General features: G+C 33.2%; 1 protein-coding gene across 2 annotated transcripts in view; it reads left to right on the plus strand.

Annotated features, from left to right (window-relative positions):
- Positions 1-21306, plus strand: part of EYS (EGF-like photoreceptor maintenance factor) — a 1566128-nt gene that overhangs the window by 756341 nt on the left and 788481 nt on the right. The window lies entirely within an intron of this gene.

Below are 21306 nucleotides of genomic sequence, written 5' to 3' on the forward strand. Positions count from 1 at the left end.
TCATAATATTGATAGAATTGCTACATTGGCAAATCAAATGTTATTCTTAGTTTCAACTATTTAACATGTTTGTTTTTTTCACATTTGTTTAGGATTTTCTTCTCTACACAGATATTGGAACGTTCATAATGGCATATTTTAGTGTACATCTTTTTTTCATATATTGTACTTGATGATCAGTGAACCCCTTTAGGTTGTAATATTAAAGTAAAAAGAGGTTAGATATTTGAAAATCTTGAAAATGTTCAATACTCAGGAAAAATATAAATAAAGTTGTCTGAAGGGGAAAAAATAACATCAGTAGAATATCAAATTTAAAGACAATGAAAAAGTTTAAAACATTATCTCCAACAAAAGCATAAGCCAAGAGAATTTTACATGAGTGATTTCAAACTTAGTAATAGCCACCTCCCATATATAACTTGATCTAGAGCATATATGATATAGAGGTTTATGTTCTAAAGCTATCTAGTTTGGGAACCAAACCGTGAAGGTGGTCAAAAACACCCCACAATTATAGATGTCAAAATTTAATCAAGTTTAATTGCACATTAAAATATCATGAAGAAAAGCAATTCAACTATAGAATAATGGTTTAATATTTTTAAATATACTAATAAAATTGAAGAGACAATGACACTGGCATTATGTTAATAAACATTTGATGCTTAATATATGTCAGGCACTGTTCTACGTATCTTCTGTAGAATGACTCATTTAATTCTTAAGCAAAATTTTGAGGTAGAGACTATTATCAAATTTTATAAATGAATAACGATGGTAAGAATCCACAGTAAAAAATCATTTGGGGTCTCCTGGGTGGCTCAGTTGGTTGAGCATCTACCTCATCTCAGGTCCTGATCTCAGGATCTGGCTCCCTACTCAGTTGGGAGTCTGCTTCTCCCTCGCCCTCTGCCCCTCCCCCCAACTCATGCTTGCACTCTCACTCTCTCTCTCTCTCAAATAAATAAATAAATAAATAATCTTTTAAAAATCATTTGGATATGCTAATGAGAAAGATAAGGATGCTGCCTCAGCTTAATAAAGTTGCTCTATATTAACACAAATATGTGAAGTTTAACAAAGAAAACATTAAGGACATTCCAATTTGAATCATGAAAAAATATACATTACCATTTCTGATATATGTTAGTAGTATTCTATAATCTTCACCTAATGTAATACAAATACAAAATAAGTATGTTGAAAGTTAAAAGTGACACTTTCATTTACAAAAATATGTTATTATTTATCAAGAAAATGTGTTTTCCAGATAAACATCATTTCTTTCTTTTTTTTATTATTATTATGTTAATCACCATACATCATTAGTTTTTGATGTAATGTTCCATGATTCATTGTTTGCGTATAACACCCAGTGCTCCATGCAGAACGTGCCCTCTTTAATACCCATCACCAGGCTAACCCATCCCCCTACCCCCTCCCCTCTAAAATCCTCAGTTTGTTTTTCAGAGTCCATCGTCTCTCATGGTTTGTCTCCCGCCCCCCGATTCCCCCCCTTCATTCTTCCCCTCCTGCTATCTTCTTTTTTTTAACATATAATGTAAACATCATTTATTTCAATTAACATCTAATCCCACTCCTACCACAAGCCCATTCATTTATCATTAGTCTGTTCTCTTTTTTTTCTAATTGAATTTATCAGATTGTTACATGTTTTTGTGAGTTTTGTCCTGGGCACTGTGAGTAAGAACACTTACATATTTTAAAAAGTGACTCTTTTTAAACCCTTCTATCTATTAATGGCTATGTTTATCCTCATTGTTTAATTATCTAGTCTCTGACAGAATTTTCTTTTTAGACTTCTTGCCTTGGATCCATTATTTATTTAACTTGATTTTGCTTGAAGTTATTCTTCTTTTATTATATAAATTTATACTTGATTATAAACTTACCCTTCCTTAAGTTTTCATATTTACTATCCTCATTTTAATTGTATTCAGAAGGATCTGTGATTACATTTAAATTTCGTTTTTGATCCACCTGTCAATCACAAGTTTATTTTTAATTGAAATTTGTTATTGGCTTTGAAACTTATTATTTTCAACATTATTGCAGCAAATATTAGTTTAATGTATTATAATGTGTTATCTTCTTTAACACCCACAAGCATATAAGAAAGATATTAACTGTCCACTTTAGGTTAAAACTAGGTGTATTGTCTGTTATCATAGAGTTTAGGGTTTCCCAACCTCAGCACTACTGATACTTAATTTGTTGTTGTGGAGGGATGTCCTATGCATTTTAAGATTTCTTTCCAGGGTCGCTGGTTTCTATTTCCTCAATTGATATAACCTAAAATGATTCCAGACATTGCCAGATATTCCCTGGGGGGACAGAGTCACTTCCACTTGAATGTCACTGATATAGGTAGTGCCTTTTTCCAAAGAATGCTCTTTCCCCTATATTGTACTTCTTCATTATTTCAAACATTTCTTCTTGCTTTTATAGAATTAGGTGTGCTTCTCAACCTAGGCAAGGAAAATTAAAAAAAACTTTACTTATATACTCACAGCTACATTATCTACTAAAACTTTTAGTAATATCAACCAGTGCAGACATGAATAGGGAAAAACACAAATAAATAAGAAAGGATAATGTCCAGGGCTTATTTTTCACAATAAAAGAAACTGGTCTTTCAATACTCGAATCATTCCTGGCCTTCCATACTAAACTATGTCTCCATTCTTTTCTATTCTGCCTTCTAACTGTTCCATAATTTTTTCTTGTCCGACTCTTTTCTTGGTATCTAATTCTGGGCTCTGTCTCATGCTGCAAAATAATATTTAGCACTGATTCCTTATGTGTTACATTTGTATTTTTCCTTAGCTATGATTTGTCTTTCTTCCTACCTACCAGCTTCTCTAATAAATATCTCACTAGTTACAGTTCAGCCACTGTATCTATTTCATCTGTGTCCCATCTCATCAGTGCTACCACTTAGGATCTAGACAAGAGCAAGGAATAATTTTCTAATTTGTAGAGAATACTATTTTGAGGTAAGCAGTACATGAATAAGATTAAGTGACCTGGATCCAGGTCTCTCTCTCCAGAATGAGCTGTAGATATTCTCTATCTTGACCTGATAAAATTCCTACTGTAGAAAAGATAAGAGGATGGGAAGGATGGGGGGGGGGGGGATTGTGCCTAGGAATGAGTCAGCAGCACTATGTGACAGATAATGCATACTGTCTTATGACACTAAACAATTCATGATAAATTTAGCCTAAATATATACAATTCATCTTACAAAGTGAGATCAAATGGGTTTAGAAGTCAGGGGATCCACATTCCAGCCATGATCCTTCCATGGATGATGACATCTAATCTAGCATACTCAGTTTACAGTTTAGAGTTCTAGGAGTATATGTAATGCTGATTTCTCATGAAAGGGAAGACATCAGAAACTTTTTTTCCCATAAAGAAAAGGAGTGACATAATACAGTCTAGGATTTAGAAAAATAAAATGTAGATGATGAAAATTAGAATGGAGGAACAGAAAGCTGGGGAAAAATTTAAAAGTTTAATGTGTTCTAAGGGAGAGTAGTAAGTATGGTAGAGTTGTAAAGGTTTGAGAAATATTTCAGACACCCTCAAAGGACTTGATGAATCAGGGAGAAATAAGAAAAAAAAGTCATTTTATATAGCCTATTGAATAGATGGAATTAAGCTGGGGAGAGGGTAGGATAAATAGCTTGGTTTTATCTAAGTTCAGTTTGAGGTGTCTGTACGCCATGCATGGGGGAGAACTAAGTGGCAACAGAACATGTAGGTCTAATTCAGTGAGGGCAATAGGAATGGAAAACACAAGGTTGGAAACATTGTCATGTTGGGTACAAATGACATTTACTTGGAAATAGTATTACTTAACAAGAACTTGTAGATAAGAAGAAGACAACAGACCCTAGAGCACAATGGAACAACATTTAAGAATTGGGTGATTGAACCTGGAAACAGTGGGAAAAAATAAGTAGTAAAAGACTGTAATGGCACATCATGGAAGCTAGTGGGAGGACTGAATTTCAAGAAGTAATTGATCTGTTGCCTCAAATCTCCAAAAGAAGTTGGGATTTAGAGAGAGTCTTGAATTTTGTAATCATTAGATTTGGTTATTAGAGTAATTTCAACTAAGCATTACAGGTAAAAGTTGTTACAGATTGAGGAGTAAGTGGAAAATTTTAAATGAAAGCAATGAGTACAGATTATTTGAACAAATTATGGTGAAGGGAAACCATTTATAGGGCCATTGGTAAGGGAATCAGGGTAGTCTCTTTAGAAAGGGAAGACTTGAATATATGAAATGTTAGCGAATATGTAAAGACTGGTGGCCTAACTTTAACAAGCCGTAAGGCATAGCTTCCTTTGAGCAATAGAGACTGACATAAAAATGAGCAAAAATAAAAAGTCTCTTGGGAGAGAAAAAAGGGTGATGATAATTAGGTAAATTAAAGCATGAAGATGTTAAGTGGGTTTCTTACGTCAGTAAAATGATGATTTCTAAATTTGCTTTAAATTCCTGTATACAATTAATTAACAGACTCATTAATTTAAGACATTTAAAGATAATATAAGTGTGCTTTTGGAATAATTTTGAAGCATCCAAAGAGCAGAGAATGACAATATTGATAGTGACTAGAGCTATTGCTCTGAGGCTAAATTTATATAAAATCTGGAACCTGAAATATAGGCTAAAGGGGAAAAAAAAAACTTCTTTGAGCCAAGCAAAGCTAAATTTGATTTGGACTATAATAGCTTGAAATCCAATTTTGGATAAATCCCTTACACAAAGCACTTACTATAATTTAATTATGTTTTGCTTTTGCCATCTCTTCCTTACCCTTTCATTTTTTTCCTCAGTTTATTCCTCCTTTATCCACAAGACTATTTCACTATTTAAAAAGCATATTTATGAATTTACTAATTAATTATTTGAAAGCCCCAAGTGCAGTACTTTATAAATGCCAGAACATTATTAAAATGGACAAAGTTTCAGAAAAAAAATAGTGTGTCATTCATGAAAACTTTAAAAATTTATATTTTATCACAGCTATATCCTGTTCCTACATTCTCAGCTACATATATATGCAAAGTTAAAATTTTTCCTGTGTATTTTTTCACAGACCTATAGAGAAATAGACACAGTAATATATATAGATTATAGAAAAAAATATAGGTATAGGTATCCACTTCATTTTATGTTGTGGTACTCATTAGTTCTTTTTGCCAGATATTCCAGTTCTCCTCTTTTTGAGACACATGGTATGACTGTACTTCTGTTTGGGTGGAGCAGAGTCAATATCTTTGGCTAATGAATTTGACTAGAAATGATGTCTCTTTGGGAGAAGAAAGATTAAATGCTGCTGTGAAACTGAAGCTCTCACGTCTTTTGCTAATATGGTCATTGGTAATGCTCCAGATGATGTCTGTTCCATCAGGCTGAGTCCAGAGTGAGGACATTGATGAAGGAGTTCAGCCTTGGTAGACCTTTGATGGACTTATCTCATAAGCAAGAAATAAGTGTTATTTTAAGCATCCTGAGATTTGGAAATTATTTGATCAAGCAGCATAACTGAGTTCACAATGACCAATTCACTTATCAACACTTTGAAAAATTTAACTGACCAATTAATGGTGTTGCCACATGAAGTGGTATCCAGTTAAAGACTTCTTCACTTGGACTATTATGTGACTTAATGAGAATAAAAATTGAAAAATTCCCCCATATTAATGATGGTTATATTTTATCTGAATATGTTTTCTTTTGTTTTACAAGTATATATAATTACTACTAAATTTTTTGTGATTTTTGAATTTTCAGCAAGATTAGTAACTTTAGGGAGCCCAGTTCTACTATCTCCTTGGGAAAATCATCATTTTTTCATGCCCTAATTTATTCTTTTAAAAATTAAAAAAAATCTGACTCTCTTAAGTCAAGGGCTATTCTTCTGGCCTGTATGTGCACAGTTACCTTGTAGTTGCACTTTTAGGTGGAAGAAATCTCTGCTCCTATCAGAAAATGTCTAGAGCACTTTTTCTCAAAACATGAAGAGAGTATAGCAAAAGGCTTTCAAGTCAGAATTCCCTGGGTCTTAATCCAAATCTATTATTTGGCAAATTATTTAACCTTACTAACATGCCATTGTTCTCATTTATAAAATAAGAATAATACCTATCTCCATGTATTATTCTGAGACTTAAATTTGATAATACACAGAGTGCCTAATATGTGCCACAGACTAATTAAATTGTATTTTTTTAAAGTATAAGTAGGTTTGTCAAGTAAATATGATATAAACAAGTGTAAAATACTTTATTCAACTTAGTAATTAATGAACAAACCCAGAAGATATTAGGACTGGTTTGTAGAGCATTTGAAGAATGATATATTTATGGGCAGTTTAATAAATACATTTGAGAATAACATGATGAACTAGATACAAATCTGGCCACTGTCCTACAGAATAATAAAGGATAGTTTATAAAGGTTTAGAGTTACTTATTTCCACTGAACAGAAATTATTTGTATCTCTACTGGGTAAAAATCTACTAACCAACCAAGTCTGTGACTTCTAATTAATAGTCTTAACAAATGCAAATAATTTTAGCTCACTCTACCAGATGCCTTCCGTATCCCACTGACACAGCTATGATCTTATCATTTTTACTTGCCATAGCCATCTTCCAGCTGCCTATTATCTGTGTCTATGAGCCTGAGGGCTTGCAGATACTTTCTTCCTGTGAAACAGAATAGAAATTCTGGGGAATTAATGCTCTTGCTCTTCTCAGCATCTTCCCAATCCAGGGTGCACCCCATAACAATAACTGACGGAAATTGGGGTGTCAATCCCTTAACCTCCTCATCCTGTCAGATTACATAATCCTGAAGTAGGTTTTTCATGGTTCACCAGAGTTTCCCCAGGAGAATAAACTAATCATTGGCTTCAATAAATGACTTAATAATACAAAATTCATTTCCTGCTGTCTTTTCCCCCCACCAACTTACTCAACTTTAGGTGTTTTTATACATCTCCCCAAAACCACTTCCACTGAAACTTCTCAGGATGTTTCTGGAGCATCCCAACTGAGACACCCAGATTCTGGAAAGATTCCCAAAACATAGCATTTCTTTCGTCAACCAGCCAAACCTGTAGGGGTAGTTGACTAAATACCATGGTGTGCCTCAGTTAAGCCTTTTCTTGCGGGTTAATTGTTCCTCTACTCATTCTCAAAAGGACAGGTATAGGGAAATCTACTCTCCTCACCTCTCACCACTGAGCAAACTTGGTCTTCTCTCCCATTAGACACCTTCATAGAATATGGTGGCATTTATAGTTTTGTGTGATTCTTGTTTTTCTTTCCCTATTTTATTATGATCTCTGCAAGTATCTTGTCTATGTTATTCATCATTGTATAGAACCTACTACAGGGTCTTATACTATAGGCAACAGACAGATATTACTTGAATATTGTTCAATAAATAAAGGAGGGGAAAGAGAAGCACACATAAAAGCAGTGCTTTCAACTTGTCAAAGAGCTAAAGACAACCATAGGCAACTTCTCATTACATGTATTTCCTGACAAAATAAAAAATGAAAATACTGTAAACTTATACTTTTAAGTGTCAACATTCTTAGAACAGTTAAGAAACAATGTGCTGGTTTTATACTCCATCATCACCTTTCATTTCCACATATAAATTTATTATGCTAATTATAACTGACTTTAGCATATTTAAAAATAAAATAGGAGCCAACTGATAGATACCTATAGTAAGCCTATTAATTTGACCATTAGTCTTTTTCTTTTTTTAAGTTTAAGTTGCAAAAAATAAAACCACTCTTGCAGGGTATTAATAGAATGGCAAAGTTATATTCCTAGATCCTCTCTGTACAGAGGATATCTTCTTTATTTCAGTTGCAGAATCTCGGTATTTCTAGACTATTGAGTCCCTGATTATTCCTCCCTATGGCATGTTTAAATTTTATGGTGAGACTATAGTTATTTTTGTGTTGCCTTTTTAAGATGAAATTACCCAAGGAGCAAAGTAAAGTTTATGTCTAAATACATCTATGTCCTGATAATTTGGAAATAGAGGAACAAGGTAGTTATTTCTAATAATTGCTCATCTATAGCTTGCTGCCTTATACATATAATAAAATTACAAAAGACATGAGGCATATATGTTTTCCCACAAGTTATGCAATGCATTTTTATTAACCCAAGTTATATTTATTTTTTGTTTTTGTTTGGTTTGGTTGGGTTTTTTTTTTTTAAGATTTTATTGATTTATTTTAGAGAGAAAGAGCACAGGTGCAGGCAAGCAGGGGGAGGGGCAAAGGGGGAGAGAGAGAAAGACTCAGAGCTGAGCCTGGAGCCCTGACACGGCAGGGCTCCATCTCAAGACTCTGAGATCATGACCCTAAAATCATGATCTGAGCTAAAACCAAGAGTCCAACGCTGAACTGATTGAACCACCCAGGTGCCCCAATCCATTATATTTGGTATAATTTTATTGGTGACTATAATTTCCTTACTGATTTTTATATTTTTTCTGATTATTATTAATTTTAAAATTCATGTTTTCTTTATATTGCTGTCATGACTGGTCCACAATAAGAGACTAAAGTGATAGATCTCAATAAAATTTCAATTCAAAATATCATGTACTAAATATTTAAAATTAAATATTGTTAATGAATTTTAAATTTGGATATTTTGTGGCCACCATAGATTGATGTTCTGAGGATATTATTAGACCATGAGTAGAAAAAGATTCAAATGCATATTTTTGAAGTGTGAAAACTTATCAAAATAAAAAAAACACCACAGTAAAATCAATCACCTATCTTAATGCTGTTCAACAAGGTCATTTCTTTTTTTTTTTTTTTTTTTTTTTTTTAAAGATTTTATTTATTTATTTGAGACAGAGAGAATGAGAGAGAGAGAGCACATGAGAGGGGGGAGTGTCAGAGGGAGAAGCAGGCTCCCTGCCGAGCAGGGAGCCCGATGCGGGACTCGATCCAGGGACTCCAGGATCATGACCTGAGCCGAAGGCAGTCGCTTAACCAACTGAGCCACCCAGGCACCCCAACAAGGTCATTTCTTGTAGGTATTAATGTAACAGAAAGGTAGTTGGGTCAAAAAACTTCTGGCAGCTCTAAAGATCCTGGAATTTTATAGCTGCCCTTGCTTACTTCTTTTTGGGGAGGGGGGAAGGAAGGAGAAAGCTGCAGGTGAGCATTGATTAAATGAACGATAAGGTCTTTGATGGATCGATTTTTTTCACGTTTTTCATTTAAAAGGTAAAACTTTCAATCACAGTTTAAACTGAAAATTATGGCTGAGATAATAGAGGTCTGATTCCAGTGCAAGTTAAGGAGAAAAAAGTTGCTGCTCAAATGTCAAGACATCTTGTGGTCCCAGATGATTAAAACTAAACTGTGTGCTATATGAATCCCAAGGTGCAGCTATATCTCAGCTTTGATGACATTTAGCCAGTGACTTTTCATAGCTTGTTAATAATGTATAGCTGTCCCTATATAAATTTGCAGTGACAGAAGTGGCTGTTTGGAGTGGAGCAGTTAATGAGATTTATTCTTGACAGAAAATGCAGATTTGAAAAGTATTTCTAAAAAAAATCAAGATTGATATCAAAAGAAATCATGTATTTAACAGACAATGGCATCATAACCATTTTTTGGGTGTTTAACCGAGATCGCAGAACTTTGTCCGGTGATATATGTTCTATTTTTAATCAACATTCTATACAGCCCAACCCCCAACCTCCTCTGCTGCTCATTTCTACTTCTCCTGCATAAATCAGAAGACTTCACCTTACAAATCACTTTCTCAGGGGAGATTTTCTCACCTTTGACTGGGTTAGTTCCACATAATTCATGTAAGTTTTCCATCATAATGCTAACCATATATTTTTATAATAGTCTGATGTCTGTCTTGTCCACTGGATACTACTAGCATGTTCCTTAGCAAATTTTTAGCTTTTACTGAATCATTGAATCAACATCAATGTGTGCAGGTATGAATATTCTTTGCACAAGTGAGAGCTTTCATTAATTTATTAGACAATGAATTGAAGTATATCTATAAGAAAATTTCAGTGCATATTCTCACTCTTCAATATTAATCTCCCATTAATTATTTTGCTCCAGTAGAAAAAGAAAACTGCTATTTTTAGTCATGTCTGTGTCTAATATTTCAACTTAAAACCTGACATTTATACAAATAATGTATAAACTATGAAATGTCACAAGGTAGTTATGAGACTGAATGCAGAAAATGGAATATAAGAAAGGAAATGACTTTATAAGTTAGTTATTAACCTTTATTTAACATCTGTAAGAATATAAATAACTCCCAACTTCTGCTGATTTGAAAAGAGTTATCAGCTTTTTGCCATTATTATTGAATGTATTTAGCTGTGATAGATATTTATTATGAATATCTCAAAAATTGAGTACAAAAATTATAAAAGATTACAAGGATGAAGGATATGAAATTGCCACGTTAATAGATCAAACATTATCAAATACAATTTCATTTTCAGAACACAACTAAATAAATCTCCAACAACTAAAATATTGCTTGTTAAGTTTTGTTGCCATTCCATTAACATGAGCATATAAGGATGCATATTAGTTTGTTGGCTCCCATAACAAAGTACCACAGACTGGGTGGCTTACCCTACAGAAATTTATTGTCTCAGTTTTGGGGACTAGAAATCCAAAAGCAAGATGTTGGCAGGGTTGGTTCTTGCTGGGAACTGCCAAGGAAACCCGTACCTCACAGCTTCTGGTAGCCTCAGGCATTCTTTGGCTTATAGACAGTGGTTTTCATGTCTTACCATGATCTTCTTTCAGTTTGTGTCTGTTTCTGAGTTCAAATTCTCCTTTTTTTATAAGGACACCAGTCATATTGGATTGGGGACCCCTCTAATGACTTCATCTTAACTTGAATATATCTGCCAAAGATCCTATTTCCAAATAAGTTTACATTCTGGGGTACTGGGGGTTAGGCCTTCAAATATCTCTTTTGAGAGGTATAATTCAACACATAACAATATGCAATATAAAAACACATGAATGTATGTTAAAAATATGCACAGCACACATGCAGAATTTTATAACAAGCTCTCATGTAGGCTGTATATCAATTTTGCAACCATATACCATATAATTACCATATACCATGTTGTACTTTGCTTACCTGGTCTTTATAGCTAGTCATATAGATGGTTTCCAGTTACTTGCTATAAAAAATGATACTGGGGATTCAGTTCTTATCTGAATAAGAGTCCTTTTCCATGTTCACTGGTTGTTGGCAGAATTCATTTCCTTGTGGCTGTAGGACTGAAGTCCCATTTTCCTATTGGCCAGGGAACATTTTTATCTTCTCGACGCCGCCCTTAGGTTCTTGCCACATAGTCCCCATGTTCACATGTTTTGTTTTCTTCTAGGTCACTAAGTGTGAGTGTGACCAGTCAGGACAAAAAAAAACAAAACAAAAAACAAAAAACCAACCACACACAAAAAAACCTCTGCTTTCAAAGAGCTCACTTGATTAGGTTAGGCTCATTCCAGATAATCTCCCCATTCCACGCAATTTAACATAATCACAAAATGATATTTCATCATAGTTACAGGTTTCACCCACATTCAAGGGGAGGAGGTTATACCTGATTGTGGGTCAACTTAGAATTCTGCCTACTACAAATGTTCTCATTAGTTCATCTCTATCTTTTTGATGATAGCTTTCCTAGAATAAATTCCTGGGAGGAAAATTGCTAACTCACACTAAATGCAAATTTATGTAAGCTTTTAAACATACTGCTAAAGTCTAGTTTTCACTCCCACCAGTATACTTAGAGTACCTGTATATCTGTGCATTCCCAGTAACAGTCTCAACATGAACACTTACACACACATACAAACATGTTTTCTTCTGAAAAGAAAGAAATGAGAGAAAACTTGTAGGCATATAGTGCTTTGCCCCTTAATACTTCTAGATTTCCAAAGACGGAGAACACTTAATTATAAAACTGTAATAAATTAATCTGGATATTAAACTATATACAATACTTTTTCAAATACATGGACTTTAGTCAAATTTTATCAATTATCTCAAGAAAATCTTTTTTAGCAATTTATTCATTCCCTGTCTTCCTCTCCATGATCTATTTCTAGAAGTCATTTAATTATGTCTTCTGGAATTATTCATCAGCCTTTCTTTGTCTTTCATGAATTTTTTGTATGAGTACAGCCACTTACTTTGTGTAATCTACCTCAATTTTAATCTATCTGACACACACATACACACACATGCAATTTGATTCAGATTATACACTCTCAGCAGAAATACTATGTTATGCTGTGTCCTTCTCAAAGGATCCCATTAGGAGATACATGATGTTGATTTATCCCATTGTTTACTTGAACTTTGATCACTTTCCATCAGATTTCTCCACTGAAAGATATTGTTTTCCTCTTTAGTTAAAAGGGAGATACTTTGAAACTATGTACATACCGTGTTTCTCATCAAATTTTTACTCATTAGTTTTAGCATATTTGAAGAATGCCCTGCATCCCTGCCCATCCAAAACTCAAAGTAAATTCTGTCTGAGTATACACATACACCTGTGCACACCCATACACACACAATTATAAATTTGTTTATAATTTTTAAATGTTTTATACTGAAAGTGTTCTTTATCTAGTTCTCCCTATTTCTGAAAACAAGTTTCTTTTTATTGTTTTTAAACAATCCTATATATAATATTACCAAAATATTTTCTTGAAGATCTCCAGTACATTTTCACTTTTAAAAATATAAAAATATGTCCTTACTCATGGTACTTTAAAATCAGTAAGCCATAATTATCCCCACTCTTTTTATCCCCAAATCATCATTACTTCATAAGATAATATTTTCAATATTATTATTTCAATTATTTTAACTGTAACACTCAGGTATTATAATATTGCCTTTATTTTGGCAGACTCCATAAAATATTTTAAAATATATATTTTAAATAAAGAATAGCAAGCAGTTTCTTTTAAAGAATTTAAGAACATGGAGATAATAATTTAACTTATCCACCTCAACATCATGCCTTTTTTCACTTCATAATGTAAATAATGACAATCATAACACTAATAAAAAGAGAGCACTAGGGGCGCCTGGGTGGCTCAGTCAGTTAAATGTCTGCTTTCGGCTCAGGTTTTGATCACAGGGTCCTGGGATGGAGTTCCACATCCAGCTCCCTGCTCAGTGGGGAGCCTGCTTCTCCCTGTACCCCTCCCTCCTGCTTGTGATCCCTCTCTCTCTCACACTCCCACTCAAATAAATAAAATCCCTAAAAAATAAATAAATAAATAATAAATAAATAAATAAAGAGCACTAAAAAAAAAAAATCACTAACACTTGAAAGTACCCTAATTTTTATAACATTAAAATAAGTACATTTTTACATTTATTTTTTTTTCCATTTCCCCTTTGGCTATTTAAATTTATCTTTTTTTTTTTTTTTAGACCTGTGATTTTAGTTCTAATATAATTTTGAAATTATAGTTGAAAAAAACTTATGGATATTTATAAATGTAAATCATGTCATTTATCAGGGTCACACAATCTCCAATTGCTAGAGATATTACTTATCTCTGTTATCTCTGTGTCAAGAATTCGAAAGTCTTAGCTCTTACTATTGCACACCCTTAATATTAACACTACTCTCTATTTCTGTTAAATTAAAAAATTGTATTCTGAAGAACTCTTCATGGAGTTAATTTCAGATCCATAACTATATACCAGACTTATGTTCCCCAGAAGAATCCAATTTTGTAATTTGTCTAAAATAGTTCTACTTTGAGTTGTTTAAGCACATCATTTAAATCTTAACTCTTCTGTTTTATTTGTTGATTCAAACACACGACTGCTCTGGTGTCTGGTTTTCAATGTTTCATTGCTCAGATAATGATGTGTTCATTAAAATCTGCTAATAGCTTAGTGTTCATTGTGGGCTTTAGCACTGAGATAGACCTAAAACTTTCTATTAGTCGCATAGCAAAGGGAAATAGTAAACAGTATTTATTCCCCAAAGAAATTCAGCTATCTCATAAAGGCTTAGTTGATGTAAAATAATAATGTTCTGATGAATGGAGTCCTAAATGATTATTTCTAGTTATTTGCTCACTAAATGTGATTAGGATTAAAAAAAAAGAAGAAGCAGCAGCAGCTTTACATAGCAAAGAATTACCAATAAAGAATTCAGGCAGTTGACAGGTTGATGCTGCATTCTGCAGGCTCATATAGAGATTTCTCCCATCCAGTAAATATTCCTTTGATTCAGAACTATTTAGCATGGATAAATGATTGTCTTAAGACTGATAATATTACATGAGCTATAGTTAGCAATTGCAAAGAGGGAGATCACAGATCACCACATTAACTACATTAAAATTTATATTTAAATCAATTCAGATAGGCTGAATTTAGGAATTGGTTTATAAAACATATTTCCATGGATATTTCCCTGCTCATCATGTTTTCATAATGTCATATTACAATGTTCTACTACTTCTTTGGATGTTAGGGTATTTAAAATGGTTAATGATAAGTATAAATCTCAAGAATGTATTAGCTTTGTAATAATTCTTATTAATATAGTTTCTGTCTCTCGATAGCATGCATTCCTAAAGCCATTTTGAACATTAAAAAATAAAAATTTATACATTCTCATATGATTCCACCTCACAAGAGAAATAAAAATTTTCGGTGTTAATTTCTCTTATGCTTTTCATTCTCATTCACTCCTTTACATCTCAATTCTTTTAAATCACGAGATGACAAAACTACTATATTAAGACCTGGTTGACTTCAATTAAAAAAAAATTAAACCAATTCAATTAAAAGCATATCTAGAGTTTTCATGGCTTATAAAACCTGGCAGTTCATTTATGAATCTAATTTAGGCATAGCTGGATCCAGGGATGATGCAGTCCAGTAATTATTTCTCTATCTTCTGACTCTATTTCCCTCTATATATTGGCCATATTCAAAAGTGAACTCTCTCTCTATATAATGGGAAAACTGCTATTGACAACTTTGACCCTCCATCTTCTCAGGCTACAATTTGAAAGAAAGATGAAATCAACTCATAAGAAAACGAATTGGCACTGCTTGAGTTAAATTCTCAGCTCCAAACCAAATTCCACATTTATTTGATATTCTCTCTGGACTATACAATCTGTAACATGTCAAGTGGCAAAACAGTAAATTTTTTAAGCAGTTCTGATGAGGAAAATCTGTGTCCTAAGATGGCCAACCAAGCCAGCGAGAGAGTCCCAGTCCTTGCCCCGGGGCTCTTCCAGGTTCTTCTCCTGCTCTGCTTCCCGCGTGCACCAATCCGGGTTCTTCTCCCTGCCCAGCTTCGAGCACGCGTCAAAAGTGCCAAGTACACAGAAGTAGAAGTGTATAAATTTTCCCCTTTGTTTGTGCTCGGGGCTCAGACCTTTGGAGACCACTCTCCTCTGAGCCCGCCGGTGTTAAACCTCCTATCCTCCAAGTTCTCCAAGTGCCGCTTGGTTCTTGCATCGGGCGATCCAGTCCAGGTTATGTAACAGTTCTATTGTGATATAGCTTTGGAAATAAAAAAAATACATAGGCAGACTTTCATTTCAACTCAACATTTTTCATAAAGTAACTGTCACATAGTTAACTGCAGGAGATGTCAAAGATCCTAAGCTTCTTGAATAGAGCTCCTAACCTTAGGTTCTGATCTGAGTTCCCCCATAGCCATTTATCTAAGATGAGACACTAAATGCTTAGTGATTACAAAAAAAACAGGAGGGAAGACTCAGATGGGTTGTCTTCATCATAAAATATAATAATGGCTATTTTTCTACCCTTTGCATGAATTTTCAAATCTTCAGTATAGGGATTTCCCATATAATCTCTTTTCACAAAAAATCATGCAGAAGGCTTTTAAATTTATGGTATGTTAATTTTATAACATAAACTTATATTCCACCTTTGGGGCTTATATATAGTGAAAAATAGGGAAAAAATTTATAATGCTAATAATTAACCATAAGTTTAAAAAGCCACAATCTTGACCAAGAAAGGGATTTATATTTATATATAATACTAGCGTCTGATAAGGGAAAGTTCTGTGAAGGTTCTGAAAATGGCTTTTGGTCTCTTTCTAAGACTGGCCTTAAAGTTTTTTCATATTTTAATATTTAGCTTTACTTCAAAATTCATGTCCATGCTTTTCCTTAGTGTGAGTATATTCCTAGCATTTTTCTGATTATTATCTGGAGGTAGACTTCTTTTGGTTTACAGATAAGAAAGGGATATTATGAATTGTGTCTTCCAAATTTCATATGTGACTGATTTGGAGTTAGGGTGTTTAAAAAAGTAATTAAGGTAAAATGAGGTTATATACAGGAGACCAAATCCAATATGACTGATACCCTTATAAGAAGAGATGAGGACACAGACTGAGAGAAAATCACATTAAGACACCAGAAGAAGACAAACATCTATAAGTCAATTAGAGAGACCCTTAGAAGAAACCAACCCTCCTGACCTCTTGATCTTGGACATCAGATGCCAGAATTGTAAGAAAATAAATTTCTGTGTTTTAAGCCAACCAGTCTGTGTTACATTGTTAAGTCAGCCCTAGCAAACTAGTAGAGTGGACAAGGAAATGAACAAGAAAGAAAATTCCTAGGGCACCTGGGTGCAGTCGTTAAGCAACCAACTCTTGGTTTTGGCTCAGGTCATGAGCATACTTCATTACTTTGAGGCTATGGCTTTACCCTCCCCACCCAATACAAACTATCTGATGATAGATGGTATCAGGGAGGATTCTTTTGACCCAAGATGAAGATAGTCTAAAAATATATACAGGCTGGATGACTTACTCCTTCTAGAAATTTCCTAAAACACGAAAGTAATACAAATGTTAAAAATTAAAAAGAACATGAAAAATGGATAGATTTTGCTTGATCCCAGACAGGAGCTTTTTCTTGTGAAGGTAATGTAACTAGTTGCATGAACTTTAACACATCTTAAAAATTGTAATTTTAAAGGTATACATTTATTGATTTTAATAAACATTTAATAAACATCTAATAAATGATAAATATTAATTTGTGTATTTCATTAAAAACACAATTGACATTCTCACTATTTTAAATATAATAGAGAATCTGGTAATAGCTTCTTTAAGGAAGCAACATATAGCTATCTATAATTAAATACCATTTTAAGAAGAAGCAGAGTCTATTAAAAGTTTATTCTTCTATGTATACATACATTAAAGTTTGAGACGAACTTACACAGATCCTGTTTTCTCACCATAATATACTTATTTTAGAAATCAAAAATTAAAATATTTTATAAGATAGCTGTTTCATAGCTATGAGTTCTATAGAGTTCATGACATATTTTTTTCATTTTTATAGCTTTTATTTATTTATTTTTATTATGTTAATCACCATACATTACATCATTAGTTTTTGATGTAGTGTTACATGATTCATTGTTTGCGTATAACACCCAGTGCTCCATGCAGAACGTGCCCTCTTTAATACCCATCACCAGGCTAACCCATCCCCCCATGCCCCTCCCCTCTAGAACCTTTGTTTCTCAGAGTCCATAGTCTCTCATGGTTCATCTCCCCCTCCGATTTCCGCCCCCTTCATTTTTCCCTTCCTGCTATCTTCTTCTTTTTTTTTTTTTAACATATAATGTATTATTTGTTTCAGAAGTACAGGTCTGTGATTCAACAGTCTTACACAATTCATAGCGCTCACCATAGCACATACCCTCCCCAATGTCTATCACCCAGCCACCCCATCCCTCCCACCCCCCACCACTCCAGCAACCCTTAGTCTGTTTCCTGAGATTAAGAATTCCTCATATCAGTGAGATCATATGATACATGTCTTTCTCTGATTGACTTATTTCGCTCAGCATAATACCCTCCAGTTCCATCCATGTCGTTGCAAATGGCAAGATCTCATTCCTTTTGATGGCTGCATAATATTCCATTGTATATATATACCACATTCTTCTATCCGTTCATGTGTCGATGGACATCTTGGCTCTTTCCACAGTTTAGCTATTGTGGACACTGCTGCTATAAACATTGGGGTGCACGTACCCCTTGGTATCATTACATTTGTATCTTTGGGCTAGATACCAGTAGTGCAATTGCTGAGTCATATGATAGCTCTATTTTCAACTTTTTGAGGAACCTCCATACTGTTTTCCAGACATTTTCATTACACATCTTTTGGATAAATACGACTCTGTTATGTAAATCAATTTCTGTAATTGGAGCTTGGATTTTTTTTTTTTACTCAGTTTTTTAATAACAAAATTTCAAATTAGAACAATCCTCAGGAAATATACCATTTGGTAAATAAGTAGAGGTCAGAATAGTTAATCAGCATTTTAATAAGCCTAATCGAAACCATAGATGCTCTTGAGAGAAATAAATTATCTGCATATAAATAATCCCATGGGCATTTCTTAAAGTTTAGTTTTGCAGTGATTTATTAATTATGATCTGATTTAGGCTGATGAGTGGTCAGTTTTTTAACTCACTTCTATTATTTCCTGGAAAATTATAAAAGGCATACATGTTTTGTGTTAGAGAAGTCTTCACCATTTTAGCTATATTAGCAATTAATAAAGAATTAAAAAGAATTTTAGAAATTTCCAATTCCATGCTGAATTAGAATATACATTCAAACTTTAGCTTAAAATTAAACTCCAAAAATAGCAATTATCTAGAAAGACATACACTTTATACATTTCCATTTCTCTGCTAGGCCTTGTAGCAAGATGGAAAATAGGTAATGCCACGATGCAGACTTTTTTGATATATATCTAAAAAGAAGGAAACTACAGAAGTATAATTTTTAAAATACATATTATACTGTTAATTAAGTACAAGTGATCTTTCTTTCCCTGAGTATTTCTTATTTAGTGCTAATTTTCCAAATCCTGCTGCTATAGAATTGTGTAGGAAATAAAAAATTTTCACTTTTAATGTATTACTCCTGACTTAAACATGCCTCTTAAGTAAGTACTACCTACCCATTGAGGAATCATGAATCTGCCCCGTGGCAGAAGACAATGTAAATATAAAGGAAATCAACTTAAAAGTAGAATTTAAAATCTTACAAAAGAGCTTATAAAATTGACAAAAGTTCTGTTGGAGAATTGCTCAATCATACACTGTGCCAATGGACATCAGATTAGAGCTAGACTAGTTAAAACTGAAGAAGATAAAATAAGAATGATTATGTGAAAGGCCATTAAAAGGATAATAATTTATACATTAGAGATTAAGAGAGATATTTTGGAAATCTGAAGAAGATTTAAATTCATTAAAATACCATTAGTCCAAAAGAGAAGTAAAGGATGCAAAGTAAGGAAAATATGATGTATGTTGAGGTTGGGGGCATGTCAGAAACCATAAAACTTAAAATTTTATATGTACTTTTATGAAACCTCAGAAAAACTTTAGAAATATATATATATTAATGTTTTTAAGACTTAAAAACCAATCTTTTTCACAATTTAATGTGAAATTCTAATCCCCTTTTAATGTATTTATTAATTTATTTATTTTAAAGATTTTATTTGTTTATTAGAGAGTGAGCACAAGCTGGTGGGGAGAGGCAGAGGGAGAATCAGATCCCAGGACCCTGGGATCATGACCTGAGCCCAAGGCAGACACTTAACTGACTGAACCACCCAAGTGCCCCTGATCCCCTTTTTAAGTTTTTTTTATGCCTTATAACTCTGTGATAGCATCCATCATATATAAATATATAAATACAAACATATGTATATGTATATACATATATATATATGGCTTATGTGTACATAGTTATTGAAATAAAGTACATTTCTAATATAAAAATATGGAATGTTAAACAGCTCAAACACACTGCCTCCAACATTACTCAGATAATTACTGCTTGTTTACAGAAAAAAAAGTAGTACAAAACTTTATTCTCTATGAGATAATCTTAATTTCTCTAGCAACATATGTGTATCTACATACATAGATAAATGCACACAAAGTATAAGACATCTGTTAAATGTGGTATTGGAGTGGAGGGTAGGAGGAAAAATCTGGTTGTTGGAACAAACTGTCCTTCCAGGGATGTGTAGTCATGACAGAGATCTAGAAACTGTGCTTTATAAGAATAGGTTGAGAAAGTTGTCAAGTTTCCCATGGAAATGGGAAAATTTTGTGACAAAATGAAAAGTTTTTTCAAATGCTTAGGAAATGGATTAGAAAGCCTATGGATTTCTGCAGTTAAAAGAATGTGATCCAGTGGTTGGAAGAATAAAAAAAGATATTTATCATTACTATAATAATATTTTGACAAAATGCTTGACACTTTGCAAGTATTAAAAAACTAATGGTTGTTCTAGTTAATTTACTTTTTGCCACAAGAACTACTGAAAAATCAAATGAGTTGCCTTGTAGAGTCATGTGTTCTTTCATATTGCAAGAATCCAACTATTCCTTGAATATGTTATTTAGGCAGTTCCAGCAGTAGAAATTGTGGACTTTTAACCAAAACTCAGAAACCTCTTCCATACGTGGGTATCTGAATGGATCAGGATTTGGACTAACTCTTGCCATGGGGAACATTGTTTCCAGTGAAATCTCCTAAAATTATGACTGCCATGTGGATTTTTTTTTTCCAATTGAAGTACATTAAACTACAGTGTTGTATTAGTTTCAGGTGTACAATATAATGACTGAACAGTTCTATACATTTCTCAGTGTTCATCAAGATAAGTGTACTTTTAATTCCCTTTATATATTTCACTCAGCCCCCTACACACTTCCCCTTTGTTCTCTATATTTGAGTCCATTTTTGTTTATATTTTTATTTTTGTTTATTCATTTGTTTTATTTCTTAAATTCCACATATGAGTGAAATCATATGGTATTTGTCTTTGACTTATTTCACTTGCCATTATACCCTCTAGGTCCATCCATGTTGTTGCAAATTGCAAGATCTCATTCTTTTTATGGCTGAGTAATATTCCTGTGTTACACACACACATATACCACATCTTTTTTATCCATTCATCTATGGATGGGCACTTGGGTTGCTTCCATAGCTTGACTATTATATATAATACTGTAATAAACATATGGGTGTATGTATCTTTTCAAATGAGTATTTTCATTTTCTTTGGGTAAATATCCAATAGTAGATTTTTTTT

Source organism: Halichoerus grypus, chromosome 9, assembly GCF_964656455.1.
Source record: "Halichoerus grypus chromosome 9, mHalGry1.hap1.1, whole genome shotgun sequence".
NCBI classification, from domain to species: Eukaryota; Metazoa; Chordata; class Mammalia; order Carnivora; family Phocidae; genus Halichoerus; species Halichoerus grypus.